General features: G+C 33.5%; 2 pseudogenes; both read right to left on the bottom strand.

Moving 5' to 3' along the window:
• Nucleotides 1-1,838: 1,838 nt before the first annotated feature.
• LOC114265834 (NADPH--cytochrome P450 reductase-like) lies at nt 1,839-3,982 on the bottom strand (annotated as a pseudogene).
• Nucleotides 3,983-3,991: 9 nt separating this feature from the next.
• Nucleotides 3,992-7,790, bottom strand: LOC145795751 (UPF0481 protein At3g47200-like; annotated as a pseudogene).
• Between the last annotated feature and the right edge of the window lie 4,639 nt (nt 7,791-12,429).

Genomic DNA, 12,429 nt, shown 5'->3' with positions numbered 1-12,429 from the left:
TCACCATGCTATTTAGTGACGTTTTTAAAACGCCGTCGTATCTCTTTTTAAAAAAATCTAACCGTTGGTTTGATATTTAGAGACGTTTTTAAAAACGCCGTGATAGCCTCCTTTTTTTTTTTTTAAATTGTGCTAATTTTATGTGGTTGAACTAAAAAAATCTCTGTAATAAAACTGAAAAATAACACTAATATAAAATAATAACTCCCATTCAAAATACAAAATTAATTCACTTTTCCATTCAATTTAATATCCAATCACCATTAATTCAATTTCATATCCAATCACCATTCAATTTAAGACTATTTACAATACAAACTTTAGGGAAGAATTGTGATTTGATCCTGCATGTTTATATATTCAACTTGTTGCGGTTTTGACAGATCTGAGAAGCTTAAGCTGTGCAGGTCATAATCACTGTTGATAGACAGTTAACAATGCCTTAAAATTTGAATTCAGACATTCTCTTTCCCTTCTTCATCAGCCTCGATATCATCAATACCAACCCAACGGGTGAGAGCAAAAAGAAATTCCTTCAAGTTCACCATTCCATTTCTATCTCAGCCCATCTCCTCTGCAACAATTAGACAAGACTGAGCAACTCGAACAATATACATTAAAGAAAATGAAGAGAGGAACATGAAAGTTTGTTTAAAGAAGATCAACACCCCAATCCATATGAAAGGATTTATATGTTTTTAGATTGTTGAAACGCGTGAAACTTCATTGGTTCCTTAGCCTAAAAACTTCTAGCCAGTAGCCACTCACAAGATTAATTAAATGTTTTTTCATGAATTTGCTTGAATATCATCTATATAAACAGGTGGAAGCAATAATAAGTTCCCTTACCCTTAGATCCTGTAACTCTATCCTCCCTTCAGAAGGCCATGAAGATGGTGGCCTTCTATCTTTCACAATTGCTGGAGGCTCTGGAGGTATATGCATAAACTGTTTGATTCGTTCCACTGAAATAACATAATTAGCCAAGCTGCTATACCATTGAATCATGAACACTTGGGTGCTTGTCAAAGCCAAAGCATAAGAAAGAGAAAGTCCAACAAGCCCTGCAAAAATAAACATGTTTTAAGAATCTAAAAGAAAATTTCTAAGCAATAAATGAATTATTCCACTGAACCATGGATATACCTGGATCAACATAACCCTTGGGAAGTAAAACCAAGTGAAAAACAGCAGTGAATAAAGTAAGATTTTGAAGTGCTTCTACTTTCAAAATTAACCACTCCATGGTTGCATTGAAGTAAAAGAAAAGTTTTGTCTACAAGCTTTAGGTAGCTTTGGAAGAACCTGTTTGCCATGTTAAATGCTCTTATAGTTACTTTAGAATTGATTGAAGAAGAATAAAATTTTACTCGGGTCAAAATTCGTTCAACTGGGGTCGAATCAAAGAAAAGCATAGGAGCATTGAAAATAGAATTAGTGAAATCCGAAAAGAAAGCCTTGGAAGCTTTTAATCCTAGAAGAGCAGCGGATAAAGACCTTAGATATACAAAGAAGGTACTTATTGTCGAAATTATAGTGTATACTCCAATTAAGATGCCACTACTAATTTTAGGAATTTGAATGTCGAAAGCTAGCCAATAACTTGAAACAGCTTGAAGAGCAACAAAACCAATCTGAGTAATTATAACTGAAGAAAGCATCAACGATCCCTTTGAGACGAAGATGTAATCCAAAAATGGCTTCCATCCAACATTGCCAATTTCCTTCTCTTCTTCTTCTATCAGTTGTATTCCTGGCAGACCTTTGACAGAAATATCCCCCTCACTATTTGCTTTAGTAAGGTAGGACCCTCTAGTCTCTTCCATTCTATCCATGTATTATGACTGAATTTCACTTTTATTTTGATTAATTGTAGAATCCAAGACTGGAATGGAACTTTTGTGAGCATTCACAAGCTGTTCAAATGTTGTACAGATCATCAACAATTCTTTATAGCTTCCGGATTGAGTAATTTCTCCACCTTCTATAACCTAGGGAAAAAAAACAATTTATTCTATGTAATGAATTGAAAGCTAGTATGTAAATACAAGAGTGGCAATTCAAAGTATTTCATTACTAGAATTTTGTTAACTTGGGAGAGAAATTCCACTTGATAAGTCACTAAAATGACAGTCTTCTTCTCCAGGGCAGTCATAACACAGTCCTGCAGCTACATCATTCAAAAGTTGGTAACAATGAGAGATCAACTATGTCATACATACCACATGCCTCAAAAGAGATCAACTTTGTCTCTGTTATATTATCTTTGGGTGCATCACCCGTGCTCAATGCACCTCCCATTGTCAATTACCAAAATAAAATGAGACATGAGATAATACCTGAGGTGTATCTGCCCAATTACATAAGTTGTTAGAAATAAGTATATATAAAAACAATAGCATAGAGCAGATAATGAAGCCTGAGAAGTATTTGGAGATTCTGAGAGACACTCCAGGCAAGAAGTATTTGGAGATTCTGAGAGACAGTTTTCGAACTGATTAGCTGAAAAAACACATCCTGAATCCGACCAATAAAGAATCTTTGCTTCTTATAATTGTAATTTGCAAAGGGTACCAGACCAATAAAGAATTGACTCAAAAAGGAAAAGAAAACACAAATAAGTAGAAATCCCCTTTACATCTTATGTCCTAATTATCAGTCTATGTAGAGGAAAGAGGAAGGCAAATACACGTTACTCCACAAGACTACCTCCCTGCTCTAGAAAGGTAGAACATAGAAAATGAAACTGACTTTAAATTTATATCTGATAAGCCAATCAACTCATGTTTATTTAGAATATACACAAAATAGGTTGTTGTTCTGGTATCATGTAGTTGAATAACAAGTGTTGTGATATAATATCTAGGTTGTGGTATTATTCACCTTGAGGAGGATGAAATTGAGTAATATCTAGGCTGCAAGCGTAGGGCAACTGATGCGAAGAAAACACCAAGTGGAGGCTTGGCTGATGAGAATTCTGCCATAATCTCAAGAAGGCTTCGCTGACTTGCAACTACCCATTGTGCATATTCATCCTGTAGATAGGAAAGATAGCGTTAAAAACTATGATGGATGAACCAATTTATTATGAAAACTCTAAACCAAAAAATTGCAAACCTTTCCAGCAGGAGATGCAAGATGCCTCAATCGCTCGGCTTCACTTGGATCAGAAGCATGAGCTGCCAGGGCAAGTAATGCAGACTGGAAAACACATACATTTAACAAATTAGTTAATGAGAGTTCACATATATAATATTATGAGCAACACATAACTAAACAAACAATGGCCCTACCTTCTTCGGAAAGCTCAAAAGATCCGCATATCGAGTCAGTGCCATTCTTATGGTACATGCAGGGAAAGGAGGCAGCAATGAGCTACCACCAAGTGGAGTGCCATCCTCTTTATCGGTGTGAATGGAAAAATTTGTACTGGTGATAAATCCATTAACCTTTCAGCTTCCTTCACAATGTCAATCACATTCTCACCGTACACGCCGACATGATCCCCAGTTTCATATTTGTGGACAAAGGAATTGAAGAAAGATAAATGAACAAAGTTGATTCATCATTAAATGCATGCTTTTTCTAATCCAATTTGTTTTAAATTTAAAGAGCAGAAATTTTCCATTTAAAGCTAAAGCAAAATCCAGTTGGCAATTTGCTTACCAAAAATAAATAATAGTAGTAAGTCGACAGAATTTGTCATCACCTTATTCCAAATATACATCCATAATTAAGTGAATTAGAATTGCAACTTACGCAAGTCCAGTTCCAGCAATGTCAAATTCCAGATGGGTGCAAGATCGATCAGAGGTAGTAGTATGAAGCTCCTTTTTCACAGCTACATTAGACCTTAATTCCAAGATAAAATATTTGTTGGGTTACAGAAACAAAAGCATATAATTAACTGGCAACAGAAAAATTCAGGATTTAAAACATTCTTTTGGTACCTGCATGAACAAGTATTATTTGCCTCCTGCATGTTTTGCCATTAACTGGCAACAGCATGACCATTTGACATACTCATGCTCTTGTCCAATATTGATGCATCTGTGCCGTCATGATATACCACACGATATTCTAACACAGCAGCAGTGTAACTCCCGCCTACATTAGCCAATGACCTCTTAGTGGCGGCTGTAAATTATATTGACACTCCCTCATTCATTTCAGCATAGAACAGAAAAGGTTAGATTAGTTTAGTTTTGGCTGATTATTTGGTTATCTGGATTATGAATTAGCACCCAATACATGAAACTTTCACTAGTTTTGTTCAACATCTTTGCGTCATATCACATGTGTTGTATAATAGTTCACTTCACTGATAATGAAACTATTATGCTTTTTGTTTCAATTGTGGAAACATGTCATTTAACCCTCACCCCTTATTTTTCTTGTTTCATTAATCAAGCTAGTTTATTTCTATCCTGCAGAGAAAACTTTATTCTCTTGGAGTTGAGATATCAAGTCTGTGCGATACTGTGAAAAGGAATCGCATTGAACTTGGATTGTTGAAACGAGCAAAAACTTTATCCACAATTGTTGAAGCCCATGTAAGCATACATTAATATCTTGGATAAATGCTATTATTTATTCGATTGATGAGGACATATCCTATGTTATCATTTTTGTGTTTAATTGCTAGTTAGTTCCCTGTCATCCAAACATCTCTCAAATGTGACTCTGCTGGCATAGACATATCTTGATACCAAAATTTTAGTCATGACGATAACTGAAGAAATTATTCTCAGACATATTTTTAATGAACTCTGGACCTGTGTAGCACTATAAACTTTTTTTCTTCAGCCTTCAGTTTACCATCTTCTGAAATGATTTTCAAGACAAAGACAAAAATCTTTTAAAATTATTTTACATTGCATTAATTCTAAATTGGCTATTTAACAAAAGATACGAAACTAGGCAACTTGTAGTAAAACCTCTTGGAAACTATAAAGTTAAGGAGAAAGAGGAGACCAAAGTCCACTTAAAGTTGACAAATCAAAAAGGATGTCGCCCATATATACAGAAAAAATTAGGTTAGTTTAGCCTGTATTGTTAAGTACTCCCCAAAATGTAATTACTGAAGTATAGATGTAATAGAAACAAAGAAACAATACAAACACAAGCAAATAAAAACAAACACAAGCAAGCAAGATAAATAATAGCACTATTATGATGCTACTAAGAGAACGGGAAGGAGGAACCTGGTTCTAGATCAACATTTTATTATGTAATTCCTTTTCAATCAATAAATCAATGACAAACCTGTTCCAGCCAAACCCAGATTTGGCTGATGACCTTCAATACAATATTGTGAAAAAATATAACGAAAGATAGATGAGTGACAGAAAAAAAAAAATCAAATTTAAGTCAATACCCAAATTAACCAATAGACAGACTGCTAATCACTACTGAGTTCTCCAATTAATGTTTATCATCTAAATAAACCAAAATATATTTTGATACATAGAAATTGACATAATGGTGAATGTATCCTCATATTTAGAAGCATTATAGACAAAAGAATATAGCTCCAAAAAAGTAAGAGAAACCAAATTCAAGTAGATTCTCATCAGTATATTGAGTAAACAAATCTAAACAGAGTTGTTCAATACAAATCTAAACAAGATCAAAAACAGAACAAACATGTAAACAAATATATTAGAACTTACCTCCAATGAGAAAGTTAGGGTTTCTTTTCTCACAAGAGTTGATTTTTTCCGTCACTGCCGATCAACGAGTGGATCATTCAAGAGCCTGAAAACAAAATAAGGATGATTATTCAATTAATACATAGAGATACATATAAAAATTCATATATATGCTTGTATAGAGAGATTTTTAGGACAAAAAAAATTATCCAAAAAAAAGTACAGATAATGTGTACGCAGAGAATGAGATTGTGTGAGAGAGAACGAGATCGAGAGAGAGATTGAGAGATCGAGAGAGAGGGAGACAGAGACAGGCAGAGATCGAGAGAGAGAGAGAGAGAGAGAGAGAGAAGAATCGATGAAACTGAGATTGGATTGAAATCAAAATTGCGCAAATGGTTAGTAGACGATGCAAATGCAGATGCAGATGCAGATGGTGGTGGCGGTGGCTGTGGAGCTTCGAAATTAAAATCATTCTGAGATTGGATCGACCGAATGATGAATCACCGAGCGAAGAAGGTTGAATTGAGTTGAAGGAGCTGAAGGGTTTAGAAAGAGAGAGAGAGAGAGAGAGAGAGAGAGAGAGAGAGAGAGCGAGTGAGAGATTTGAGGGATCGGTTTCTCTGAGACTCTAGGGTTTCTCAGATTCAAATACGTTGGTGAGAGATTTGAGGGTTTGAAGAGAGAGAGAGACACATTTGGAGGCGCTTCTCAAACGACTTGGATTACTTAAACGGTATCGTTTTAATTAAAATAAAATGTGACGTTTATTAAACGTCGTTAAATGTTAGAAATAGTGACGTTTAAAAAAACGCCGTTAAATAAACACCGTAAAATCATATATTTCCCGAAGTGAATGGAAAAGATAGTTTGTGCCACGGTAAGCAGAAGTAGTATGGTAGCAGCCAAAAATGAAATCAATGCCCATGGACTGTTGAAGTAATTCCGCTTTAAGTTTGCCATCCACATGTTTCGGCGTTGCTTACAATGGTTGTTTACATCATTGAAAACTTGAGAGTAACTAAATTTTTCGGTATCTGTTAGGGTGATGTTGAACAACTTGTGCCACATGGCGTGAAGTTCTGCATCATCACCTACCCAACTTTCAATAATTTCACTATGACGAAGTAAACGAACATCCTCGAAGGAATTGATGAGGCAATTCATGAAGACGACATAGTCACAAACGTACTCTGGCTCATGATATGAAGGACACAACTCAAAGGCAACTAGATTTGTGAAGAAAGACTCACCTTCTTCTGCTGCGATGGATAGTAATGGGATTTCCAATATCCCACTAATGAACTTTATATCAAACAAGTTTCTTTCCTCAGCCTTCTTGAATTGAATCCTCAACTCTTGCAGTTCTGTTGCAGAATTTATAAACTCCAATTCCTTTTCCGTTGCATTTCTACTCATCTCAGCAAATTAAAGCACCAACAACTATGTACTAGGTGAAGTAGATGTTTGATGTTGTTGATTGAGATTCCTCTAGGAGCTTCTAACTTCTGGTCTGGTGCGTTGAATTCTAGAAAAGTTAAGGCTATTTGAATGATTTCCAAGTCTGAATCAGTTTTAGTCATGTTGAACAAACGAACAAGGATAAAGAATGGAAGTTGATTTTCAAGTAAAATTAAGTCACGCCGTAATGCAAATCTAATCTGCTCTGATTGGAAAATATGGTCACTCTTAGCTCTCAGTCGCCGCATACTTGACTTGCGAAATAACTCAATGATAAAGAAACTGTCAAGAAGCATCATTTCCACAAACTCATCTGATTCGAGGGGAATGGTTTCTGCATAACAATTGAGTGCTCTTTCTTCCAATTCTTTTATGGCCATGATGTATTCATTCACACTCTTGTTTTTTTCTCAATTGAGAAGTTGTTGCAGGTACCGTAATTTGTGCTCTTCCATCTGTTTGAGCTTAGCTTTGTCACGATGGTAACGACCAATAGCAACCATTAATGGTTCATAGGCTTTCTCATTTTTCTTCCGTAAGCCATCATACATTCTGAAGATACAGCACTCAGATGATGGATGGTAAAAATTAGCAAGCTTTTTGGCAAATACTAATGGAGACATTATGTGCTCTTTCTTCCGGTTCCCTTTTGGCCATGACTTCGCTGAAACAAATTAATTGTCATGCTTTTTAATATATTATATATATATATATATATATATTATAAATTAACGTGACATTTGACTTTTTTTAGTTGTCACTGAATGTAGCAACTGCAGCTCATTTAAAAAAATTACGTGAAAAATCTAGAAATTCCCTAGATGTTGATTTGTGATTATGTATTAATTTTAAATAGTATATAACAATCCCAATCAAACAATCAAGATAAATCAACACAACGATTTTAACGTGGAAAAACCACAATTGGATACCTCCAACTGTGATTAAAAAATCACGGATAACAGCCACAAAACAATCCACTAAGAAGATTTAAAGGAATTACACAGGTATACTCTCAATTACCTAGCGAATCCACGCCTAATTAAACCAACCTCTATGTGCCTCTTCCAACCCGTCTTCACCTCGGAATTGTTTTTATGATGAGCCACTCCGGAATCTACCAAAGCTTCAGGCTCGAATTCTTTAGAATCTACCGAAGAACAACTCTCTCTTTTGTAGAACAAACAAAACCTTTGATGTACTCTCTTTAAACCATGAGTTGAATACTCAATAAAACATCAAAGAAAACTAACAAAATTTCCCTAGATATAAACCTTAAGAACCAAAAAGAAGATCTGGAGGAATTGTGGAGTAGTCTAGTTTTTGGGAGAAAACCAACTACTTATAGAAAATCAAAAGTAATCCTAGATTTGGAAGAAAACCCAATCCTTATTGAAATCCGGAAAACTGTGTTCGTACGGTCTGCTCGAGCGCCAAACTTCCCGTTCGAGCGACTTCAGCAAAATATTCGCGTGATATAACAGAGGTCCGCTCGAGCGTTAGAGAACCCGCTCGAGCGCAAAATCACGCATCTCAGTACTTTTACAAGCGACCAAAACTGTTGGAACCAGGGATTCTCCGCTTGAGCGGGGAAGTGTCCGCTCGAGTGGACAGGCAACTTGGAATGCATTTTTGCATTTTGCTTCGGGGGCGCTGCCCCTCGACCCCGTCTGGACGCTGCCCCGGACCCGCCAAGGGACGCTACCCCCTGGACCCCCGCGAGTTGACCGGGCAGCTCGATCCCTGTCATAATCAGCGAAGTGGCAGTCTTGAAAGCATTAGCATCACAAACTTCTTTGAAAAGCACAATTCGGGTTGGATTCGCATCTAAACACTCAAAGCCTCACTGAAATAAAAAAGTGCAAAAATAAATACAACTAAAAGAAGTTTTGTCAAACGGGGTTGCCAAGAATAAAACCTAACACTACGGTCAAAAACCTTTTTACTTTTAGAAAATATTTAGATCATGAATTTAAGTTGTGATTTGAAATAACGAAAAAATCTGGATGAAATGTAGTTGAATTCCCTCACTCTTTCTCTTTTCGTTTTCAAATCATTACCTAAATTTATGATCCGAACACAACCTTAATAGAAATGTGTCGACTAAAAATAAGGGTGCTTTGAAGTTAAGAAAATCTTCCGTGACTGTATCTCCTTCTACGCATCAAATTTTTTTTTTTTAAAAAATTTTTATTATAAGGAAATACATTTGGTAAAGGGTATATACTATACACACTTTATTATGTATTTATATAAAAAAATGTTATGTGATTTTCTGGTTGAGTTATGATAATTTGTTATTTAAAAATGGAGTTATTCATTCTTGTGATTTATAATAATTCTAAACCACAAAATGTATAACATTATTACAAAAAAATATAGCATTACAACAAAAATGTGTAATTTTAATTTTAAATCATATATTATCATAATTCCACTAAAAAATTAAATAACATATGCCACAAAAATGTGTAGCATGTTTAAGAAAATGCGCACCAAGATAAATGTAAGGGGTACCAAAAAGGTTCCTGTTTTGATAATCATCACATGTGTTGGGAAGTTGCTACGGTGTAAGGCTTATTGTATAGACTTTATTGCAACGCATTAACTTAACGATAACGTTTCATGCCAAATACAACAATATGTAGTTCCATCTAGGTTGTTCAAAATTTCAATATCCATTCTATCACATATGTTTTTACTGGAAGCAAAAAAGTTCCAAACATTGCCTAAGATGTCTTATTTTAGTATATAGATTGACTTAGGGTTGATATCTTATGTAACTCAACATTGATACAAAAAAAAAATATGCTTATTTATACACATATTTTCACCTTATTTTTCACTTTCTATTTTAAGCGTGAATGGAGATTGATATAGTTCTTTGAACTGCTGGGACCAGAAACTGCAGAAGAAATGAAAGAATCGATAACGCCTGTATGTGTGTAAGTTTTTCATTAGCATTACTGTAAATATTTCAAATAAAAAATTTATACATAAAATTCATGTACACAAATGTACTAAGAAATTAATATATGATTCTGATTCAACACTTTGTATGGTATAACTCACATCTTAAATAATAGACCATATATTAAATATTATGAGTATTTTTGTTTTGTACAAAATAAAAATTATATGCATGTAGCATTACTAATAAATTTTAGTTAATTATTTTGAAATTTAAAGAAAATACAATAAGTTCTATTGACATAATTATACTATTTTCTTTTTAATAAGGTCAAACGTACAGGAAGTAATGCAGATAGTGTGAAGATAAAAAAATGAACAAAGTAAAATAAATATTTCAGTATAAAAAAATAAAAAAAAATAAAAAAACCACATCTCTCTATGTGGCTAACAAAATTCTAATAAAAACACTTTAGCTATTATATAAATTAAAAAAATAAGAGAGTACAAATACATTCGTTTGAGGTTTGGTTAAAGTACAGATTGCCTTCTGTGGTTTGAAAAATTACATAGACCCCTTTGTTATGATTTATTATTTTACAGCATTAACTAAAAAAATGAAATTCATAATTGCTCTCCTATACAATAATAAAATTACCTAAATTATTAATTGAAACATATTTCTAAGATCATTAAAAATTATTAATTGACTTGATGATTTATTAATAAAAGGGACAATTTGTTATAAAATTAGAAACTTCAAAGGGTGGAATATAATTTCTAGAATTACAAGGGCCGATTCGTATTTTAATTAAATCTCAGGGGATATATTTACAATTTACCCAAGTTTAATATGGTGATGCCAAGCATACATGACTTTATATTTTCTCAGAAGTCTAGTGGAGATATCATTGTAATTTACCCTGTAATTTAAATATCTATCACTACTTTTCGTTTGTTTTGACAGAAAATATATTTTGTAAAAACTTTTTTGAAAAACAATTTCGATATAAAAACTTTTTCCATAGAAAACATTTTCTTGTGTTTGATTACATTCTTGAAACTAATGTACTAATGATTGCATTAGTGGTGATAGTAGTAGCAACTACAGTGTGGAGGTGGAAGTGTTGGGATGATGGTGGTGGTGGTGGTGGTGGTGGTGGTAGTAGGGGTGGTTGTTGTGGGGCGATATAGATGGTGGCGGAGGCGGTGGTGATGGTGGTGGCCGTGCCATGGTGGAGGTAATGGTAATTGTAATAATGTGGTGGTATTGATAAAAAATTTGGTTTGAAAAATATTTTCTTCTTAAATCAACTTATTTTCCGTTGCACCAAATGTTATAAAAATAAATAATAATAATAATAATAATAATAATAATAATAATAATAATAATAATAATAATAATAATAAAAGATGAACCGCGGCCTCATTTGGGAACATGTTTGGTTTGTGTTTCTCAAAAAATTTTGAGAAAAATTCTCTACAAATAAGTTTTCAAAAGTAATCAAACCAAACAAATTTTCCCAATTTTTTTTCTAAAACTTGTTTGGTTTACAAGTTTTCCAAACAAATCTCTCTCTCATACACATCAAATCAATCACTTTTTCCAAAACTCTCTCTCAAAATAATTTTTCAAAACATCTTTTGAAAAAAAACCAAACCAAATAAATTTTCGTACTTTTTATCTCAAAACATGTTTCTCAAATACAAACCAAACAAGCCCGTTATTTTAGTAACTTTCTGACTTTTTTGAAAAGATATGCTGAAAAGTAAATAGAATGATGTGACAATTTATAATGATATTTTAATTTTTTTAGTTAAAATATGTGGTTGCCAAATGAGGCTGGGGGACATAGAACAAAAATTTCTAACGCACATAAAGGAACATATACCGAATAGAGATAATAAATAAAAACTTAAATTAACACCAAAAAAAAAAAAGAAAGAAAACAAAATAACAAAAACTTACTTGGTGAATGCTTCTTTTAGCTGATATTGTGTCAAACCTCTGCCTTCATTTTGATTTTTTAAATGAAAAAAGAAAGCAAAACTTTATAGAGATTATGATAAGAGGAATACTCATTTTATAATCGACAACGAAATTATGAATCACTAAAAGGAGGAAGTATAGAACAAAGAGAAGTAATAAGAGCGCCATGGAATGGGTTCTTACATTTTACATTTTTAGTTTAAAAAAAAAAAAAACCATAGTTTATATTTATTTTTAGTAAAAAAGGAAAAAAATATATATATTTAGTACACAAATTTTTAAAATTTTGTTTTGAGAATAACTAAAAAGAGGTGGTTGTTGATGGTGGCTGGAGGTGGTTGCTTTTTATATGAAGTGATGATCGAAAGTAACTGTCAGTGGTCAAAGATGGTGGCCAAATCAATTGCCTAAAGTGAT

Source organism: Camellia sinensis, chromosome 7 (genome assembly GCF_055761805.1).
Source record: "Camellia sinensis isolate YWXY chromosome 7, ASM5576180v1, whole genome shotgun sequence".
Classification (NCBI taxonomy): Eukaryota; Viridiplantae; Streptophyta; class Magnoliopsida; order Ericales; family Theaceae; genus Camellia; species Camellia sinensis.
Note: the sequence above shows the minus strand (reverse complement) of the source record. Positions and strands in the feature narration are given on the sequence as shown.